The 21,019-nt window shown below is 37.1% G+C and overlaps 1 long non-coding RNA gene across 1 annotated transcript; it reads right to left on the reverse strand.

The window, feature by feature from the left end:
• Positions 1-6,947: 6,947 nt before the first annotated feature.
• On the reverse strand, positions 6,948-19,907 carry LOC137084342 (uncharacterized). The gene is made up of 6 exons (XR_010906743.1): positions 19,667-19,907; positions 19,245-19,368; positions 17,386-17,426; positions 17,129-17,252; positions 8,997-9,067; positions 6,948-7,203 (listed from the first exon to the last, which is right to left on the reverse strand). It is a non-coding gene; the product is annotated as an uncharacterized lncRNA (long non-coding RNA).
• Positions 19,908-21,019: the final 1,112 nt, after the last annotated feature.

Consider the following 21,019-nt stretch of genomic DNA (forward strand, 5'->3'; position numbering starts at 1 on the left):
AATGTTTATCCATTTAAGATGGGACTGTACCCACTTTATGTGGACCAGCTTGCTGCTAAGAATCACAAACTGTAATATGACTAATTTTTGATGTATATATTTTCTACCAGTTGTTCAAAACATGTGGTTTTATGGCTAAGCAGCTGTGGGTCACTATTACCAAAAACTCTATGTCAATGTCAATTAATGCAGACACTCTGTAGTTCATTCTATTTTGAGTAAATATAAAGGATAGAGCAAGATTTCTTTTACAAATTTTGATGTTACATCAGTCCTTCATGTTGTGCTCGGCTAACGTGTGCGCTGTTCTTGATACAGTTAATGATGCAGTTTCCACATGTGCACCGCAATCAATTAGAAAAATACACATTAGTTTGTTGATGAACATACACTTATTAATGCGGATGGTGAGGAATTATAGCTGCAACATCTTATAATTTATGTCAGACTGAGTAACTTATCACTGAGAAATTAAATGCTCAAGTCATCCTTGGAGGTTCAGGTTGAATGTATTCTTCCAATGTTTCATCATCAGACTCACGGCAAGACTTTATATGGAAAAATCGACACCATAGTTACTGTCTTTACAGTGTGTACAATTGCTGAGCTTTAGGAAGCCTCCAAAACTGAAGTTCAGTCATGGTAAGCGGTAGACCAATCAAAACAGACATCTGGTCATTAGAGTATTTCATGGAAATGAGGGGTTTAGAGACTATGATCCATGAAGTTTGAGAATCATTGAAAAATGTGGTGATGTGCAATGTAAATTATGAGAAAATTAAAGCATTTTTTGACTTTTGATGCATGTAATGCTGGTTGAGGACACCTATAACTTTAGGAACCTTTAAAATAGCATAATAGCGAGAGATCATTTAAAAATGCCCCCACTTTTTGAGTTAAACTTTGTAATCTTTTGCTCACTGTACCATTAAGTTCATCTTAGTGACTGTGTGTGCATGCATTTGCATCATGCCAGCTGAAGCATTTGGAATGACAATCCAAAGACCAAACACGTGCGCTCTCCTTTGCTCTATTGGGTAATAAAGGCGTGTGCGAGTCGTGCTTTCACTGCGTGCTGTGAGGATTGGTGCTGAACTTTTTCCCCATTTAAGCATGTCGGTGGCCTAGACAATATTGTCCCTAAAGAGCTGTTGGCCACTCTACCCTCCCTGTGTAAGTGTGTTTGCTGTGGAAGGCACTCACTGTCCCATAGCTGACCGTTATTCTGGCTCTACAGTCAGACATACCAGAGCAAGACCCAACCTAAGCCGCCTAATCATTGCATTTCATTTCTCATTCTGTCTATTCTCATGTCTCTCCTTTTTCTTTCTATCACTGTTTAGATGTTGTTATAATTGCTTATCCCACTATTTGCCTTAACACGGTCAAGGGACAAAGGCCACACTGTTAAAGACCCTCCCCAGAGTGGGGAATTCTTGAAATGTTGTGTCTCTGGTATGTCTGAGTGTGTTTATGATCCAGACACTGTCTAGCCATGCGGCAGTTTTTGCCCAACTAGGTAAAATGGTTAATCTTGGTTATAATTAAGTCCTCCAACAAATTACTTACGCTCTCTCTTTACATAATGCTTGAACTTTCCTTTTTCTACAAATATGTGTTAATTTGTCTGTTAAAGTGATCATTTGCCCCAAAATTTTGATTATCAGCACTTACCCTCACCTTTATGCAATTATATTTTCCATATAGACCACAAGATAATTTTTTGAAGAATATTCACTTCTTTTTTCCATTCAAAGATGTTCTTAGTGATCATGTCTGTCAAGCACTAAAAAATGGGGGGAAATAATCAGAAGAGTTCTGTGCGATAGACTTGTGAAGCCATGATGACTAAAATCTTCTCTTCCACTGAACCTTGCTCTCAATCAAATACTGCATCTTTAGAAGTGTCACATTAGATCAGGGGTGTCCAATCCTGCTACTGGAGGGCCACTTTCCAGCAGGCTTTAGCCAAAACCTCAATAAAACACTCCTAAACCAGCTTATCAAGGTCTTCAGCAACCAGGCAGGTGTGTTGGCCCTTTAGGAGCATTAGCTCTTCTCTTCATTTCATATCGTTTCTTTGACTCACTCGCTAGTCAGGTCTTGCACATTCTTGTTTCTTTCATAACCTCTCAGCTTATAATTCACTTGCTGTGAATGAGCTATCTGTGAGGAAGCAGGACATGTTGAATTATGCATTTTTAAGCCAGAGAAAAAGTATATTTAATAGCTTCTTTTTGCACTAGGAACATGTTATTTGTTAGCATTCCCCTTCATCAAAATGGACTCGGCTGGCATAATCCAACTGGAGGCTGCCATCTTTGCTCATGGGAAAATCTGTCATGTGACCGAACCTCCAAATATTTCTGACATTGCTAAGACATCTACAATAATATAATTCAATATATGTTTATACATTTACATTATATACAGGGTTTAAAATAGCAAAACCACTGCTAAAAGCAGTTAAAAAACAATGTGGGGGGTGTGATGGTTTTTATTGTTTTATAATTTTCCATCCATTGTCTGATAAATGCCACATATCCAAGGTATGGATATCTCCACTGCATTTCTATCAAGGTCCTCAAAGTCAAAAGTCTTTTCTGTAGCAGTTTTTCCTCCTTTAAAAGTTTAATTTTATTTCTTTGCTGTAGTTGTAGACAGTAATCAGTAATAACTCTTATAGGGTCATGTACAGTTTCCCAACTTTTTTTGAACATTGATCAATTCATAGCAAAATGGAAGAAGATGGTTCCTCTGCACATTGTGTGCACCCATAGCTATACTTTGAAAGTATGTTTCAGTTTTTAAAACATTCATGATTAGTTTAGTTGGCATACACTTGATGCATGTCTGGGAAAGAGAAGAGAAAAGTTGGGAGAATATCGGATGTGTATCAGTGTATTGGATCAGTGCATTTAGCGTTAAAGGGGCAGCAGCTTTATGAAGAGCTTTGTAACTTTTATACAAGTATTGAAATGAGTTTAAGGTGGTTATATGATGTCTTATGGAGCATCACCGACTGGCTTAAACCATGATGGCATAGTGTGCATTTAAACAACAATGCAACAATAATAAAACAATCCGTTGACATAAAAAAAGGAAATTTACTTTTGATACTTAAGTACTTTTAAAAACAAATACTTATGTACTTTTGTAGAACAGTAGTTATTTTACTTTTACTTAAGTAAAAGAGTGTACTTTGTCCACCTCTGCTTTCATTTGAAAACTAAAAATCGTAGTAGTCAAAGTAAACCATAAGCATTAAAAGACATCTCATTCAGCTGTCAGGTGAGCCTGACCAGTGAGCACTGCTTATCTTGGGAACATCAGTGGTTTGGCTTTTCGTAATTTCCCACATCAGAGCAAAGATCATTAAAAGCACTTAATGTGGTAAGTCACCAAAAAAAAAAAAAAAAAAGAAGAAGAAAATACTGCCATCAAGACAGTTAGTCACTCTGATGTTGTTTCAAACCTGTATGGCATTTTTCTTTTGTGAAGCATATAGAAAGTTATTTTGAAGTAGGGCTGTGCAATATATCACAATTATCGAAATATAGCAAATGTGCATATCGCAATATGCATATCGCAACAGCATACAATATCTGAATGATTTTAATAGGCTACTTCAACATTGTGAATATACACATACAGTTATGTCAAAACGTCTGTCTTGATGAGTATTCATGTAAACTCAGTCATGCTTTAAGTGAACGAAATCAGTTGGTGAAAGAAACCAAATGGATCCGTGCATTAGCTCTTAAAGTGACAGGCGGCTAATACAGTAAACCTGCCGCTGTCTGTCAAACAACAAGAAAATCACTCAGTGCTCTTGAATAACATTTGTGGCTTTATTAAGTGTATATTTAATTTATGTGAAGACTGCTGTTTTTAGTTCTTATTTTTAATAACAAAGATACTTTTAAATAACAAAAATAATCATCCACCCCTAGATCAGGTGTCTTTGTTTATCTGGATGTTCAGTTTTAGGTGGATATAACTATATATTATCAAGTCAAGCAAAGAGTCTTTGGTATTTAAGTATTGGGATTACATTTTTGTTTGTATAACACTGTCACTTTCAGAAGTTGTAGAGATGCTTTCTTTACCCAGAAATAATGTTTTACTGTTTTTTTACCCATAAATGGTATCATCCTCAGTTTTTAAATAATTAATTTTAATATAATTGAAATAGATTCTACACACTAATAGCATATCGATACATAATCGTATCGCATATAGAATATAAATAAGATATTGCATATACATTTTTTTTCAATATCGCACAGACCTATTTTGAAGAATGTAAAAGAAATGCATAAGAAAGAAAGTCATACAGGTTTGGTACAACAGTCATTTTTTGACTATTATTTTTTATTTCTTCTACATCCTACACCTTCATCCCTATTGTCTTTTAAATGTGCTCAGGTCTCAACAGTACTGATCCAGCATTTCTATAAAAGCTTATGACATTATATTTAATAATGCGAATCCTCCACAGACTCTCCTGATAATGTGTGAACTTTGTCAGACACACAAATCCTGATTACCCAATCAGCACTCACAACGGGCCTGTTGGGGGCATGGGGGTGTGGGTGCAGGATGAGGTCGTCCAGTTGGCTTAGAGATTTTCCAAGTTGAGGATGATGGTGTGATGGGATGGGGACTCTAAAGGAATAGTAGAGGCCAAGAGTGCAACATTTTGCTACATCTTTGGATGTGCAGTTTGTTGGCGATGAAAGAGAAAACAGCCAGCGTCCTGTAATCAAATATTCTGATTCTTATAGTATCCCCTTTCCCCCCGTTTGTATACTGTATATCAGAGCTTGAATCTTTTTAGAAATCCCTCAAGTCACATGTTCATAATAAAGAGGGTCCTCTGCAGCATAGGGACATAGGATTAATCCACTATGGAGTTTTGTGATGTACTGTTGTAATGATATTGTGAAGTCATTTTGATTTCCAAACCAAGTTTTACTATAGTCATATGCCAACATTTACTATAATCCAAAATTGAAATCAAATACTTCTGTTTTATTAGTTCGGGTGTTTGATTTTTGTAATTATCTCTAAAATATTCATCTTCCATACTAAACGGCATCATTTTAAAAACAGTCATAATAATAATTTGTCATGTAAGAAACAGCTTCACAAACAACTTTTGTCTCATTATTTCTGTGTAACAATAATTCATGATCACATAAACTGGGGCAATCATAATAGTTTATAGTTTGGATACAAACACTGATGTCTATGGTAGGATCAAAGTCAAATTTGAAGGAACTTGATGCTTCAAATAAAGATTGTAGGCTATTACATCATTACTCCATTATTTGCAGTCAAGTGGCTGTTAACAAAGTCCCTGGCTGAATCCGAAATCTATTAAGGATTGCAGGATAGCCATTATCTCTATTTTAAACTTTAATAAATTATTAGCATTTGATGATTCATATTTGTGTATCTTAAAACACGAAGCTTCTGTCATGCGTCCAGAGCATGTAAAATGAGTTATGAGAATTTAATTTTAAAATTAAATGATGTGTTTTTCAAATGATCACTATCCTGCATGATCACTTTTCTGCCAGTGATAAAAACACACCAGATTGCTCTTGGGAGGCTGTCCCTGCACCTCTCTAGAGATCAAGAGCAAGTAACAAGCTGTGCAGCTTCTGAAAATAAAGTTTATGATGTAACTCAAATCTCACAGTTGTCATCTGGAGTCAGTAGTCATTATTTTGGTGATCCCATGGATCCATGAAATCAGCTTACAGTAACAGTCCAAACACACTGAAAAAGCATTGAGGTCAGTGTATGTTTATAGTGATATGCGATATCCAGAAGATCTGATTAGAGCTTTTCTGTATTACAATGTGTTATATGCCAGGATTATGTGGAGTTCAAAATCGCTCACCTGTTGAACATTGGAAATAAGCTTGTTCACTGACATGACGTGCATGCTCAGTGTGCATTTGTTCAGCTTAATTATTCTCTGGGACCTCAGAGAGCACAAGAGTTTCTTATCTCGCTTGAGCAGGCAGCTTGACAGGAGTGTATTTGTGTTTCGTGGCTGTTTAAGTGTGTGTGTGTGAACTTAAAGTCAAGCGAGGCATAGATAATATGTGCTTTATAGTCTGGACACTACCAGCAGCTGGTCATTTTACCAGGGAAATAGGCCTGTGATCCAAGAAGAGAGATTTCTGACCCAGATCTGAAGGTCTGTTTAGATTATAAACTGTGATCTGTGTTGATCTAATTCTTTGAAAGCCACCCACACATTAATTGTATATAGGTAATTTGTTCTCCTTTTAGTCTCTGGATCATATCTTATTGAAATCTTTCTCATGTTACAATTCCCTGCTGAAAAAAAGCTATATCTTAAAGGTGTCATGAACTGGCTTTTAATAAAAAAAAGTATATTGCTGTCTGAGGTCAACTTATGACGTTCGCATGCACTGATAAAAAGAACTTGTAGGATTTGCTTGATAAAATAATTGTAACAATTTGCTCAATTTTTCTTAGTACATATTACTGCTGTGATATCAAGCACAACTTACTCGCCAGTATCAAGTAAAATATGCTTAACTATAAATGTAACATTTGCGAAGACATTAAGTAAATGTTATCTTATTATATTTAACTTAGCAGGTTGCATTTATTAAAAATAGTTAAGTAAATATAATTTTAAAAGGAACATCACTGTTGTGAAAATATCAAGTACATTTTATAAATCTGTAATATTTACTGTTATGAAGTAATTAATTCGATGTCTGTCCATTTCACATTTTGAATTACTTAGTTTAATGAATTTATATTACTCACTATTATGTAAATGTTGCTTTTTTAAAGTGTTACCAAATACATGTACATTTTTTTCTCTGCATCAAATACTTTTATCACAAATCACAAATAAATACAATAAAGTTGCACAGTTTATGTCAACATTCACAATGAACCATTAAATCAGTAATCTTCACATCAACGGATTAGTAGTTAAGGTACATTCAGTATAATTTACTGTAGAACTCTAGAATTAACCTTGTATGGTTCAACTAAACCTCGGCAGCCAACAGTGGCATAACTAACATTAATGAGATGCATAGTCCAGCTGTAACAGAATGGTCACTTCTCCTTCATGCTCATTCACACATCGACTGGATCCTCTCAGTGTGCTCAGCGGCATCACTGCGACTGACCTGTCCTGTCCTGCATACATTTTATAATAAAGAAAGAAAGAACACTATTGTCCTATTGTATAAGTCTATTGAGAAACAAATACAAAACAGATTCATTATCAATGCAGAACCAGTGTAATGTGTTTTATGGTGAGGCAACATAAGTATAAAAAAAAAAAAAAAAAAAAAAAAAAAAAAAAAAAAAAAAAAGAGTAAAAGACAACGGCAATTCACAAATTGTACCTATTAAGTAAATGTTCAAAACCATACATTTGTATCAATATCCACTGAGATTTGAGTTGTAGTGAACCCAAGTGCAGTTTCTTTATTCATCCAAACATAAACAAAAGGCTTGGCTTGGCATGATTCTGAATCTAAATATAAACATAAACCTTAAACCTTCACAAACAAGTGGGTACATATTCATTCCCAATAACAGAAAAAGATACATGGCAAACATGAGGGCTTAAATACACAAAGACTGAGGACTAGACAAGACACACCTGTGAACAATGATCAACCAATAAACCAATGACACACCAGAACACAAGACAAGGGAGCATATGACAGGATCACATGACAAACCAGGAAGTGCATGACAGAACATGACAGTGAACATGAAAACTTCCCCTTTCGTCCCAATTCGCATACTATCCATCCTAAATAGTATTCGAAAATAGAATTAGTATGTCCCAAATCGTAGTATGTTGAAAAGAGTATTCCAAAGATACCCGGATGGTTTACTATTTCCGGTCCGAATTCACAGTATGGATCGATGGGCACTCTAACGGCTGATATTGCCCACAACCCATTGCAAGTTGGACGAGGATTCGATTAGAACTACAAACGCGGATAAAAAGCGTTAATAAACTACAAACATGAAGGATGTGCGAGTTCGACGGTTAAGTAGAGAAGTTTAGATAAAGGGGTTTGAGTGAACCTATCAATATTTAACCTGACAAAAATATATTTATTCAGTGTTGTCCATATTATAGTTCACATGCAGCAGCATTGTGAACTTTTGTAATGACATGTTTGGCCATTAACTTTTAAATGCATCATTATTTTTAAACTGCAAACACAGGAGGAGATCTGCATTAAAGACCCACAAATGGCAGATCAACGAGCGGCTACATTTCTCTCCGATACGGTAGGAGATTAAACTGAATGTGAAGGATTTGAACTGTGACGAATCTGAAGATGATTGACAGGGCAGATAAACGGTGACGGGATGCACGTAACTAAGCGACAGAGTCCGTTAAAGATAGCGAAGTAGTATGTCCCGAAGCTTGCATACTTTTCTGCTACACACTCAAAAGTATATACTTTTTCTTCACAAAAAGAGTACATACTTTTAGGACGTAGTATAAGTAGGCGAATTGGGACGCAGCACTAAAAACATGAAACATGAACCCAACAAGAAAACACCCTTTGACATGCTTTGGTGATTAGCTTTGATAAATTAATTGCTGCAAAATTTTCAGTGGATATAAAAACGACTAGATGCTTTTAAATAAGGCTAACAACACACACACACAGGCAGCCAGCACTTAATCACGGCCAGCAAACATTAAATTATTTTGAAGTTAACCAGATTGGGTGACTTTTTCAATAAGAACGCGGCTAACTACATTTAATCCCCTCTATTTTTGACTAACCACCAGTCTCAACTTTGTAGAAGTGGATAGTGCTTTAGCTAACGTTGTTGTGATTAAAACTCACATTCAGTTTATTTTGAACCATAACATCTATGCAATAATCAAACCATCAAACCAAACACATAGTAGTTTTACACAAATCTAAAATAGAAAAGTCAAAACTTACAGAGAATAAGCCAGCGATGTAAAAGTGACATCCCAAATCGTCTGTCTCTGCCACCACTGAACAAGCGGGATCTTTAAAAAAAACAACAAAAAAAAAAAACGTGCGGGCAGATTCAAACACACTTTGCTTTTTGGATTGAAACTTAGTATTTTTAGGTGAATGTGCTGTGACTATAAAACATTATTTGTAAATATATAGTAAAATGTACTCTTTCTTCTCAGTTAATTTATTACATTAATATATTGTGTAAATTTTACATAAGATATATAGTTCTAACTTAATCTTGATTTTACAATGTATAAATTACATGAATTCATGTAATATATTTTACAATACCACAAAGTCATTATTTTCAGTGTGGTTTTTACATCCAAAACATCATAACGAATAAGTAATAGGCTATTTTCTACACTGGTTTTGAGGCTCTCTCCAAAACGCTGGGTTCTGATGGGCGTGTCAAACTAAAAACTTAGAAGTAAACGCCCATGACTAGGATTGGATAAGATTTGCATATTTAATGAGGGATTGTTTTGAAAGCGGACAGAATAATGCACATTAACAAATCTTATTGCCTTGAACATGTTGCTTTCCATTTGTTTACAGTACTGACTGCTCAATAGATTTTGACTGGTTGCAGTTTCATATCAACAAAGAACGAGCTTGTGAGATGCAGAGTACAGTACTGTAAAAATCAGCCTAATCTAATGAAAATGCATATCTATAGCACAAATTGTATTTATCGTGCGATTTATATGCCAAAATGAGTTTTTATGAGCATATGTTACGCAGTTTTCGTGTGCATATGATATGTACTTTTATAGTGTGTTATGTGCACATACTCCAAACAACTCAACCTACCCAATGGGGTGACAATGCAAATCATATGCACATAAAAAATAATTGTGCTGTATAAATCGCACAATAAATACAATTTGTGATGTATATGCATTTCATGAGAATGAGTTGGTAAAAATAGGGCTACAAGCAAGAGGAAGAACAAAAAATTGCAAAGCAAAGCAGAATAGTAATAATTTCTGATCAATTTTGAGCTACTATGATGAAACATGTTTTCATTCATCACAAGACAATGACAGAAAAATATGAAATTTGTTTTAAGATTAAAAATTTACTTCTGCCTGAGAACTGTTTTGAACAATGTGTTTTCTATTTTTTGCTGTATTGTTTACTGATTGCTTGATAGTGTTTATCATTTTGATCACTTTGTTTATGATTTGAGAGCAGTGTTTGATTTTGAACACAGGTAAAACTGTTTTGAGGCGAAAGTTTCATTTTGCAAGAGAAGTCAGAGGTTTTGTGAATAGTGCTTGAAGAGGAGGTTTTGTGTTTAATGGTTTCAGAAAATGGAGCGAGGTTTCAGAAATAGTGTTTTAGCAATTGAGAAAAACTGTAAACAACATGTTCTTGGCATTCATATTGATCAAAATGATGTAGTATCATAGAAGTGACCATAGCTGTAATATTATTAGGAAAATACATCTAACGAATAAACAAAGGCTGAGTGCCTTCATGTGGATCTGGTAAGCAGTCATTATTACGATGTCATTCATTCAGATAGCAAACAAAGTACAGATTAAGACAAAACTAAAACAAACACATAATCGATGGACCTGACAAAAGATCTTTTCTGTGGGTGTTTACTGTATGTGCAAATAAAACAACAATATGCTGGTAACTGTCAAATATCTGTCTATATGAGTTATTGATATTGCCCAGTTTTTCTCAGGTCTTGATGCAAACCAGCGCCACTCACTTCACATCATGAACATTTGTAATCCTGGTCATTTATGCGCATTAAACATGAAATTGATATTTCATACACAGCTTAAAGGGCACATAAGGAGCCGGGTCCTCCGGGCCACACGCTTAGCTGCCTCACACTGCAATAGGAAAATCATTACACTGAGGTCTGTCACTTGGTGATAATTTTTCTGACATTTGGTGGCTGATTGCGGCCTGCTGGAATTCAAATATAAATGACATTGTTTGATTTGTGACTAGATGTGAAGTGACGTAATTCAACTGATATGCAGTAGATTGTGCCTGTGAAATTATCTGAGAGAGAGAGAGAGAGAGAGAGAGAGAGAGAGAGAGAGAGAGAGAGAGAGAGAGAGAGAGAGAGAGAGAGAGAGAGAGAGAGAGAGAGAGAGAGAGAGAGACCATAAAGGCATGTTTTTTATTTTCAAAGCATTCCTCTTTTACTGGAAAATAATATGGCCATAAAACTTTAAAAATGTTATAAAAAGAACATTGCTTTTAAAGTTCAAGAAACTGTTTATCCAGCAGTACAACGACCCAACCATGTTGTTCAAACAAACGTAGCCATCAAATCAATTACTTTTTTTAATGCCAGAAAGGCACCGGCAGACAATGTCCCATCTTCCAGACATGGCTGCTTTCTCTCACAGCTGTTATCTTTATCAATTGAATCCTCAACCTTTCACTCCCATTTTCACTCATTATGTCTGTCTGTCTGTTTGGCTGCACGTCGGCACAGATTTCAGTAAGGTCACACATTATTCTCTGTCTCTTTCTCTTGCCCTCTTTTGGTCAGTTCAGTCTGGCAAAAAAACCCACTCCTCTATTTCCTCACAGGCTGTGTCAGATCTCTTCCAGCTGCAGCTTGTGTTCATGTTTGTGTGTGTCAGCTGGGTGTCATTATGCTGCTGATCACATCACCTCTATGTGGAATCAAACTCAGGGGGGTTGAACTATAAACAGTGTCCGTGACAACAGAAACTGCCTTCAACACAAATGGCCTTTTACAGGATACAGGGGGAATATCCTCTGTTGGAGAGAAGTTTATTTTCTTTTAGCCACAATGACCACTATACATATAAACAAAAGGCCACATGACCAAAATGTGGTGTTTGCACATAGTGCAAATGTGGAAAACAAAATCAAAATTTGCTCACGCCAAAAAAAAAAGAACAGAGAAATAAATACAAAGCCTCAAACGAATTGAAAACACTGTATTTCCACAATAAAATAATAATAAAGAATGGGTGAAAATATAAGTAAAAGTTCAGGGTGAAGAGGATTTCGCTTTTAATTGTTTAGATTTGTAGCTTGTTACAGTCTACCCTACTACCACTATTCTAAAACTGTGAACAAGTGGGACATTTTTTTAACAAAAGCATAAAACATGGGGTAATATAATTATTATATTATTATTAAAAAAACAAACATAAACATACACATTGTGTATGGGTGTTTTTGGGCCCAATAAGCAGATGGAAAAATAATTGTTACAACACTTTTTGTAGACATGACGCAATTTCTACAAATTAGATGATTGTTTTGAGTAAATGTTTCAAAAGATAACCTACTAATTTAGATGACAATTGTTACAATCGGTACATTTACATCTTCTTCTTTCGGCTGTTCCCTTCGGGTCGCCACAGCGAGTCATCTGCCTCCATCTATTTCTATCCTCTGTATCCTCTTCTCTCAGACCGACTACCTTCATGTCCTCCTTCACTATACATCCATAAACCTCCTCTTTGGTCTTCCTCTTGACCTCCTGCCTGGCAGCTCTAAACTTTTACCGATGTATTCACTCTCCCTCCTCTGAACATGTCCAAACCATCTCAACCTGGCCTCTCTAACTTTGTCTCCAAAACATCTCACATGTGCTGTCCCTCTGATGTATTAATTCCTGATCCTTTCCATGTGCACCAATAAACCTTCTTTTAATGAATTTCACGAAAATACAGCAAGGTTTGTTAACTCTGCTTATAGAAAATGAAGAACAAAGAATGAGCATCGCGTAACTGTTAATCTTTTACATTTTTAATGAATCTATAAAGCCACTGTAAAAAGTATCGTTATTAGGCTAACTTTAGGCTTGTAAATGACAAAGCCTGACAGTGTCACTGCTAAATACCAACAAATACCACACCAAATGTAAAATAAATTTTTATGGACGTACTGGACATTCTTTGGAGCCGTGATGAACATCGCTAATGCTGGACTTGCCTATGCTGCATTTGCGTACTTCGAGCTGTCTGGATGAAGATACGGATCCGACACTATGCAGCGAATCGTTTTGACAAAGTTTAACAAAAAAAATAATAATAAAGAATGGGTGAAAATATAAGTAAAGTTTCAGAATAATGTTACAGAGTTCATTCATGGAGTCGTAGAACTGTAAAACCGAGCACGTGCACTTTGGTCAGAGCGGTAATGTGATTATAAGGCCAGTTTATTGCGATTCAAGTCGCCGTCCCTCAGTTTACTGCATATGGTTAGTACGATTATGAGCTTGATCACATTAGTTTGATTGAAGTATTGTGTTAACATGGGGTAAAGTTTAATGGCAATTTTGCCATAATCCAATTATAATTGCACTCAACATGATTTCAAATCAAATTCTAACTCACATGTAAAATGTTATTTTTCCATCTCAAATCTGCCCGTTTTTTTTCTTCTTCTCTAAATCCTTTTTAATTGTACTCAGAGACTCAACAACTGTCACCTCAGCAGGGTGGTGCTCATGTATGACAGAGATTTTATCCCTGTGCATAATTTCAGCTGACAATGTTATAACTCACCCCGTTACAACATCCTCAATCTCCCCTATCTGCCAGAAGAATGCTTGCAAAGTGAGACTGCATGTATGTCACTATATGTAAGCATTTACACTGACAGAGACAGATTGACAGGACAGGCCATGATGTGAAAGAAGATCAAATATAGCACTTAGAGATTCTGAGGAGACCATCAACTTTGTTGGAGAAATCTAGAGTTGCTAACCTGTCAGCGAGTAGCCCATCCAGATGCTGTGCCGAGTGTAGCAGTGTAAACAATCCGCATCGCAGAAAATGGATAAGCATTCAGTGCAATATGGATTAGTCAGAGCCTAAATTCACCCAAGAGCTGATTCTTATCACAAAAAATAAAACATTTAAATCAAGTGATAAGATAGTTGATACAGTCATTGCCAGCCAAGACAGAGGATTAAAAAGCAAAATGCTTCAGAAATGACCTTTAACCCTAAAGTAATCTGTTTAGGTTAATTAAAGTATGATGCTCATGTGAACGGATATTAAAGTTTAGAAGGAAACTCTGTGAAAACAGATTGAGTTTGTGTACTGGGGTGCAGCTCTTAAATGTGGAGCTCTGAGAGCGACGTTTATTTACAGTGAAACTGACACAGCAAGCACAAAACCTTAAACAACCTCAGCACAACGCAGGCAAAGAGGACCATATCAGCAGCTGGCTAATGGAAGAGCGCCAGAGTTTAAGTTAATGTGTCCGTGTGCACATTAGAATGTATTTGCAGTGTAAATCACCGGAAAGAGATGTACACATACAGAGTTGAGAGATAACACACAGCACCAGATCAGAGCTCATTATAAAGCTAATATAAATCATGAAATCTTGTGTTTTAATGATTAGCAATCTCAGCTGAACACTATACGGTATATGCCTCTTCCTCTCTTATGTTCTTTCTCACCCCCTATCCACCCCAACTTCATATCGCAAATTCACTCTGACAATCAGCATGAACTGTTTTGCTCCGGCATGTCAATCAAGTCAGCTGTGATTGCTTACAGACACTTGGACAGTTGCCGGAGTTAGCTAGGTTCCAGATTGGTCCGTCCCGCGGACATGCATCCACGAAACAGAGGAGAACACAGAGTATTGATGCGATTTTGGCCGATGTCCCCCCTCCCCTTACATCTCTAAATCCTTGCTCTTTCTCTCTTAGGGGGGTTAAGAGCCCCGATTTGGCCAAATACTCTTCAAACAGTAAATCTCACTATCTCTGGAACATTCAAATCTCCAGGGTACATCTCTAATTATACTCGCATGTGCACAACCACAGGGTGTGCGAGAACATCATGCATGTTGTGTGCGAGGTGTGAGCTAGATGTGCATGAATATAGTTTATTTTTAATGTGATCGCGTGTGTAAGACTAGCTGGATATTTGGTTGTTTTCTGCCACTGGGTTTTTTCTGTTCTGGGAGCGGTTCTGTTCTGGAAAAACTGCACAAGTAGTCATGAGATGGTAGGATTATCAATGCTAATGTGTTCTTAAATGTGTGTTCATCCATTGGGGGTGTGCATACAGAGTGCAGCCAAAAGAAACTTTGACTGAGCCCTAGAATGGGGGTTAAGGATTAGAAGTCCATTACCCCAAGATATATGACACTAAGACAAATTTGAGCAATGTTAAGAAGAGGGAATAACATTTGGCTATCTGTCTCATTGTATTAATTCTTAAAAAAATATGTATATATACCGATCAGGCATAACATTATGACCTATATGAGATGAAGTGAATAACACTGATTATCTCCTCATCATGGCACCTGTTGGATATATTAGGCAGCAAGTGAACATTTTGTACTCAAAGTTGATTTGTTAGACGAAAAAAAGAAAAAAAAGGGCAAACTCAGATTTGAGCGAGTTTGACAAGGGCCAAATTGTAATGACTGTGTCAGAGCATCCCCAGAACTGCAGCTCTTATGGGGTGTTCCCAGTCTGCAGTGGTTAGTATCTATCAAAAGTGGTCTAAGGAAGGAACAGTGGTGACCGGCGACAGGGCCATTGGCGGCCATGGCTCATTGATGCACGTGGGGAGTGAAGGCTGGTCCGTGTGGTCTGATAAAACAGATGAGCTACTAGGGGTGTGCACGAATATCTGTAATTAACATTTGAAAACTAAAAATACTATTTGAATTTTATTTTGTTGATTTGCTGGCGGTAAATGCAGTGAACCCATGAGAAATCCCTCTAAATCTCAATCCACTGGGTGGCGCTGTGGAGCAGGTTAATAAGTTAAGTGCATTTGATCACAATGTCGTTGTCTGCCTCGCGATGTTTGGAATTACTTAGATGAAAATTAAAAATGCTGTTACAAAATGGAGTTACTTTTGATGAAATCAATTACTGAAACTGAGTTATAATAATATCACCACCACAAACGAGAATCACATGAAATCCAAACACCAGTGGAATGAGCGATCACTGCTCAGGAGTGCAGGTAAGCTCATCTGTACCCCGAGTGCGAGTGAGATAACTTATGAAAGCAAAATGATCTTGAGACAAATGCTTCCTTTAAAGTTCTTTGAGGGTTTATGAACAGAAAACACAAAGTTCTTTACTCAAACTTAACCGTTATCTTTGTCTCCGCAACGCCTGTCAGTGGCGCATTTTCTCACCCGAGAATAATATCATAATCCAATAATATTATAGTTTCTCTCTACATGAAAATGTGAAACAATACAAAGTAAACACGTCAGCCATATCAAACACACACACACACACAGAGGTCGGTAGGCTATATAGCCTACCGACGTGTGTGTGTTTGTGTATGTACGTTCTGCACGCTAACTGACGCGCTCTGCTTTATAATTGTTTCTTTCCGCTCGCGCTCCTTGAGCTTATAATGCTTTTGTTCTTTAGGCATTTTTTTACACACTGTTTAATGTTTTAAAAACCTTAAGATATAACGTAAGCGTGTTGTGTACATTGCCTAATCATAAGCTTGTTCAGAAATGGTGACGACATGTTGAGAGAAAAAAAGAAAGAAACATCTCTCTCATTTTCTCAAAATACCTAATTTAAATAAACGAATATTCGATTTTTATGAGCCCAAATATTCAAATACAATATTTTGGGAAAATGCCCATCCCTATGAGCTACTATAGCTCAAATTTCTCAAGAAGTTAATGCTGGTTCTGATAGAAAGGTGTCAGAATACACAGTGCATCGCAGTTTGTTGTGTATGGGGCTGCATAACAGCATACCAGTCAGGGAACCCATGCTGACCCCTTTCCACCACCAAAACCGCCAACAGTGGGTATGTATGTGTAACGGAGGCCAGCTAGTATAGTTGCTGTGCGAGTAAACCTCACTCCTCTGACCTCAAGAGACGCTCTAGCGAGTGAGGCTAGAGGTTGCGGCCAGGTTGCAGCCTTTAGCCTCCTTGTTAGAGCGTCTGACTGACATGCTGGCGGACCCGGGTTTGAGTCCCGGTCCGAACAGTAGGGGCTACATAAGCATCAGAACTGGACCATGCCACAATGGAAGAAGGTGGCCTGGTCTGATTTATCACATTTTCTTTTACATCATGTTGATGGCCAGGTGCGTGTGCGTCACTTACCTGGGGAACACATGGCACCAGGATGCACAATGGGAAGAAGGCAAGTCATTGCAGACATTGTACACCCTTTCATGGAAACGGTATTCCCTGGTGGCTGTGGCCTCTTTCAGCAGGATAATGTGCCCTGCCACAAAGCAAAAATAGTTCAGGAATGGTTTGAGGAAGTTTGAGGTGTTGACCATGGATGCTCCACCTCGTAATTTACAGTACTTAAAGAAGCTGCTGCTAACATCTTGGTGCCAGATACCATAGCACACCTTCAGGGGTCTAGTGGAGTCCATGTCTTGACGGGTCAGGGCTGTTTTGGCAGCAAAAGGGGGACAAACATAATATTAGTAATATTTAAAAATAAACTAAACAATATTTAAATTGTTCTCTGATATATACATATAAAGTATGTGGCTTAGGTAAGGGCAAAAAAATCTCCAGATACGTTTTTACATGTCAGTTTACAACCCTAGGATTTGTCCCTAGAATGAAATGGGCTGTTATTACCTTATTTGAAAGGGTCATGAATAATGAATTGTATTTTTATTTTATTTTATGGGGTTTTCACCTTTTGTCTATTTTTCTCCATCTCATGCTACGTTTTCCTAAAATCTCACTTTTTCTCACTGGCCTCTCCTCTCTTTTGGGCCACAAAGGAGACTTTACATATGATGTCAATATTGGAACTCATTTCGCCTGTCAGTGGGACAAACTTTGAGAGCAAACTTTTGTTTTAAGTTTTGAAGGTAAACATTTAAAGCAAATTTAGGACAGACACTCAGGGAATAAAGAAGTACTCACATGAGAATTTATTCTTGTAAAGAAAAGTTTCATTTCAACACACAGATACAGTCATCTGTCTTATTAATATTCTACACTACACTCATTTATCTTGTCCTTCATGCTAATGGCTAGAGTGTGGAACTAAAGCATCAGACTCAGCATCACACACACAACGACAAAGAATACTGAAATAGGATTCTATCTCTCTCTCTCTCTCTCTCTCTCTCTCTCTCTCTCTCTCTCTCTCTCTCTCTCTCTCTCTCTCTCTCTCTCTCTCTCTCTCTCTCTCTCTCTCTCGCACTCGCTCTCTCTCGCACTGAAGATGTAGCTTTTCTTTTTAACTCTGTCTCCTGATTTTGAGAAAATCCTCAATCAGGACCACTGCCATGAGAAACCTGGATGGATCTTATAATTATGCCTATTATTCCCGCACTTGTTTAAACAACATTTTGCTTTCAAAATTAAATAAACTATAAAGATTTGTGATATTCCAAAGAACGTACAGTACATCAACAAAAAACAATACTAACTAGCACCGTCCTTCGGATAAGATTTGAGTTTCGGATAAGAATTGGCTTTATTTCTCTGTCTCCTCTCCACCAATCAGCTGGTGTGTGGTGAGCGTTCTGGTGCAATATGGCTGCCGTCACAGCCATTAGTGTATTACACTAGATTAAAACTACAGACTACTTTTATCTTATTCTTCAAATCTCATTAGTTACAGTAGGAGTCATCTGAATTTCATCTTATCATGTAATACATTATATATTCACATATATGGGACTTAATATTTATATTTTCCAATATATTGCAATATATATTGCTTATATATATTATATAGTTGTAATATACCGTACATGAATATATAATTATTCTATAATACCGTCAATATATTATTCCGTGTATTTATAATATATTTCAAGTAATATTTGTAAATATATTTTCCTTTTGTAAGGGGAAATATCATATTTGTACTCAGTTTGGGTGTCTGAATAAAAGAGGGTATGTTATTCACTATATAAATGTAGTCCATTTAGTATTTTGTCTATAATTTGCCACCTCACACACTACTGAAACATCATGTTTTTCTAATGATGAATTTATTAGACACAGCTGCAGGTTCTTTGTCAATTTAACAGGATAATTTTACAGTGATTACAAGAACATCAAGAACTTCCGGCTCTTGAAGGAATAGTTTTCATCTAATAGCTTAATTAAAGCCTCTGATCCTTATATAACCACTAGACACAAAGTCTCTGTGATGATCTCAAAAACAGACTGTACTTCTACTCAGCCTTACAAACACACACAAAAACAATATTTGTGGGAGAAAAACCAGCCTCGCCTGGGGGTGATGAGCAGATGTGAAATGTCGATCCCCTGGTTCTTTCCATTTCAGATGCATTTCCCTTTTCGAATCCCCACTCCCACTATGTCTTTTCTCAAGTTGTCTTCTGTGTTGTCAAAACCTGGACAAAACGAAAGATTAAAAGAATAAAAAGAATGAAAGAAAATGCAAAAGAAAAGAGAAAGTGACTTACTTCAAATTTATCCTTCCTTCCCAAACTTTTCTGCTGTGCCTGCACAAATTTTGCATTGTTGGCAGTGAAACAGTAGGAGGAGAAGCCCAGTGGTGTGTGTAATAAGTGTCTTAGTGCGCATATTCTTCCTCACGTCAATGAATGTGTGTGCGTACGCATGTGCTGTGTGTGTTCGAGAAAGTGTTTTCTTGACAGGTGATTATATATAAGTACAAGGACTGAATACCTGTGCATGTCGGCAGCATGCTATGATAAAGGGCCTCTCGATGTAAGGGCTGCTTATGAGGTTTCTGAAGAGCAGTCATCCATTCCATAAAAAACTTCAACACATGTGCGCATAAACCAGGAAAGCCATGGGAAGAAAACAAAGAAGCATAGTGAGAATACTTAGCCTCAAACACATACACAAGATCATTCTCCACCACACACACACCCTCAGGAAATATGGAACAGTATCTGAACTCTGTATCGCGTGTGATGACATAAAATCTGGAAAAGTGAAAAGGCACACAAGTTTCTCCTGCTCTCTCTCTCTCTCTCTCTCTCTCTCCTTATCTGACCTGTTGTAATGAGGCTGAATGTTCTTGGCGCATGTGCTGTGCTCAGTCACAGCTGACATCTCCGTGGCTCAGTGTTTTATGGGTAGATTGTATGAATAAGAGATTATTGAAACTAATATCCCTTACTTTATGCTAAATTATGAAAACCATTAGGGGGCTTTGGTTCTTTAAAGACACACAATAAAATTTCTCTCTATAGGGCATGTTTTCCAGATGTGCTGCTGCAGGACGTTTCTCGCCAAGTTCTCTGAGGAGGTTTACTTTAAACAAACGTATCTTGGCGTGCTCAGCAAGGAAAAGGAGGGTGATTTTACAAAAGGTTCATCGCTCATTTTTATGTGGAGGTTTTGGATGCTTTCGACCGTCCATCTGTTAGAAAACGTGCAACACGAAGTGAAACATAATGTCACTTTTTGCAGTTTGTGGGAAAAATATATTTTATCCTGTTTTGCTGAGGAAAATCTGTATTATGATCACAACTACTCTTGTGCTGTCCAATGCTTTCCATTAAAACTAGCATGTGGAAACCACTGTCATTCATTTATGAATATACCAAAGACTGTCCAGACCATTATTGTGACATATGGGGCCATTAACAATTGTCAAAGCAAAACTTTTTATGCTTTTGTACTAACAATGCAAGTAAATCAAAGGAATCCCAGTCTTAATATTAGGCTTGAGGAATTGAATAGCTGAATGAGGTTCCCTGAGCACTGGTGAGGTGCTTTAAAGTGTTAAGTGGTGTTTTAAACAGTTGTGTGATGTGCAGAAGATTGAAGAGGAATCTGATATGCTTGTTTATCAGAGGGAGGATTCTGCCAGAGACACCTGGCAACCAAAACACCATGGCCAGCCAATGACCTTCTCCTACGCGGGCTAACAGCCAATTACATCGTCCGACAGGGGCCAACAGCCAATGACCTTTTGTTGACCAGCCTAAACCAGCCAATTAACTTTTCCATAAAGATACTTAATAGCCAACAAGCCATACACAAAAGGTTGTGATCAATTTCCAATTA

This window comes from Pseudorasbora parva, chromosome 1, assembly GCF_024679245.1.
Source record: "Pseudorasbora parva isolate DD20220531a chromosome 1, ASM2467924v1, whole genome shotgun sequence".
Taxonomy (NCBI): domain Eukaryota; kingdom Metazoa; phylum Chordata; class Actinopteri; order Cypriniformes; family Gobionidae; genus Pseudorasbora; species Pseudorasbora parva.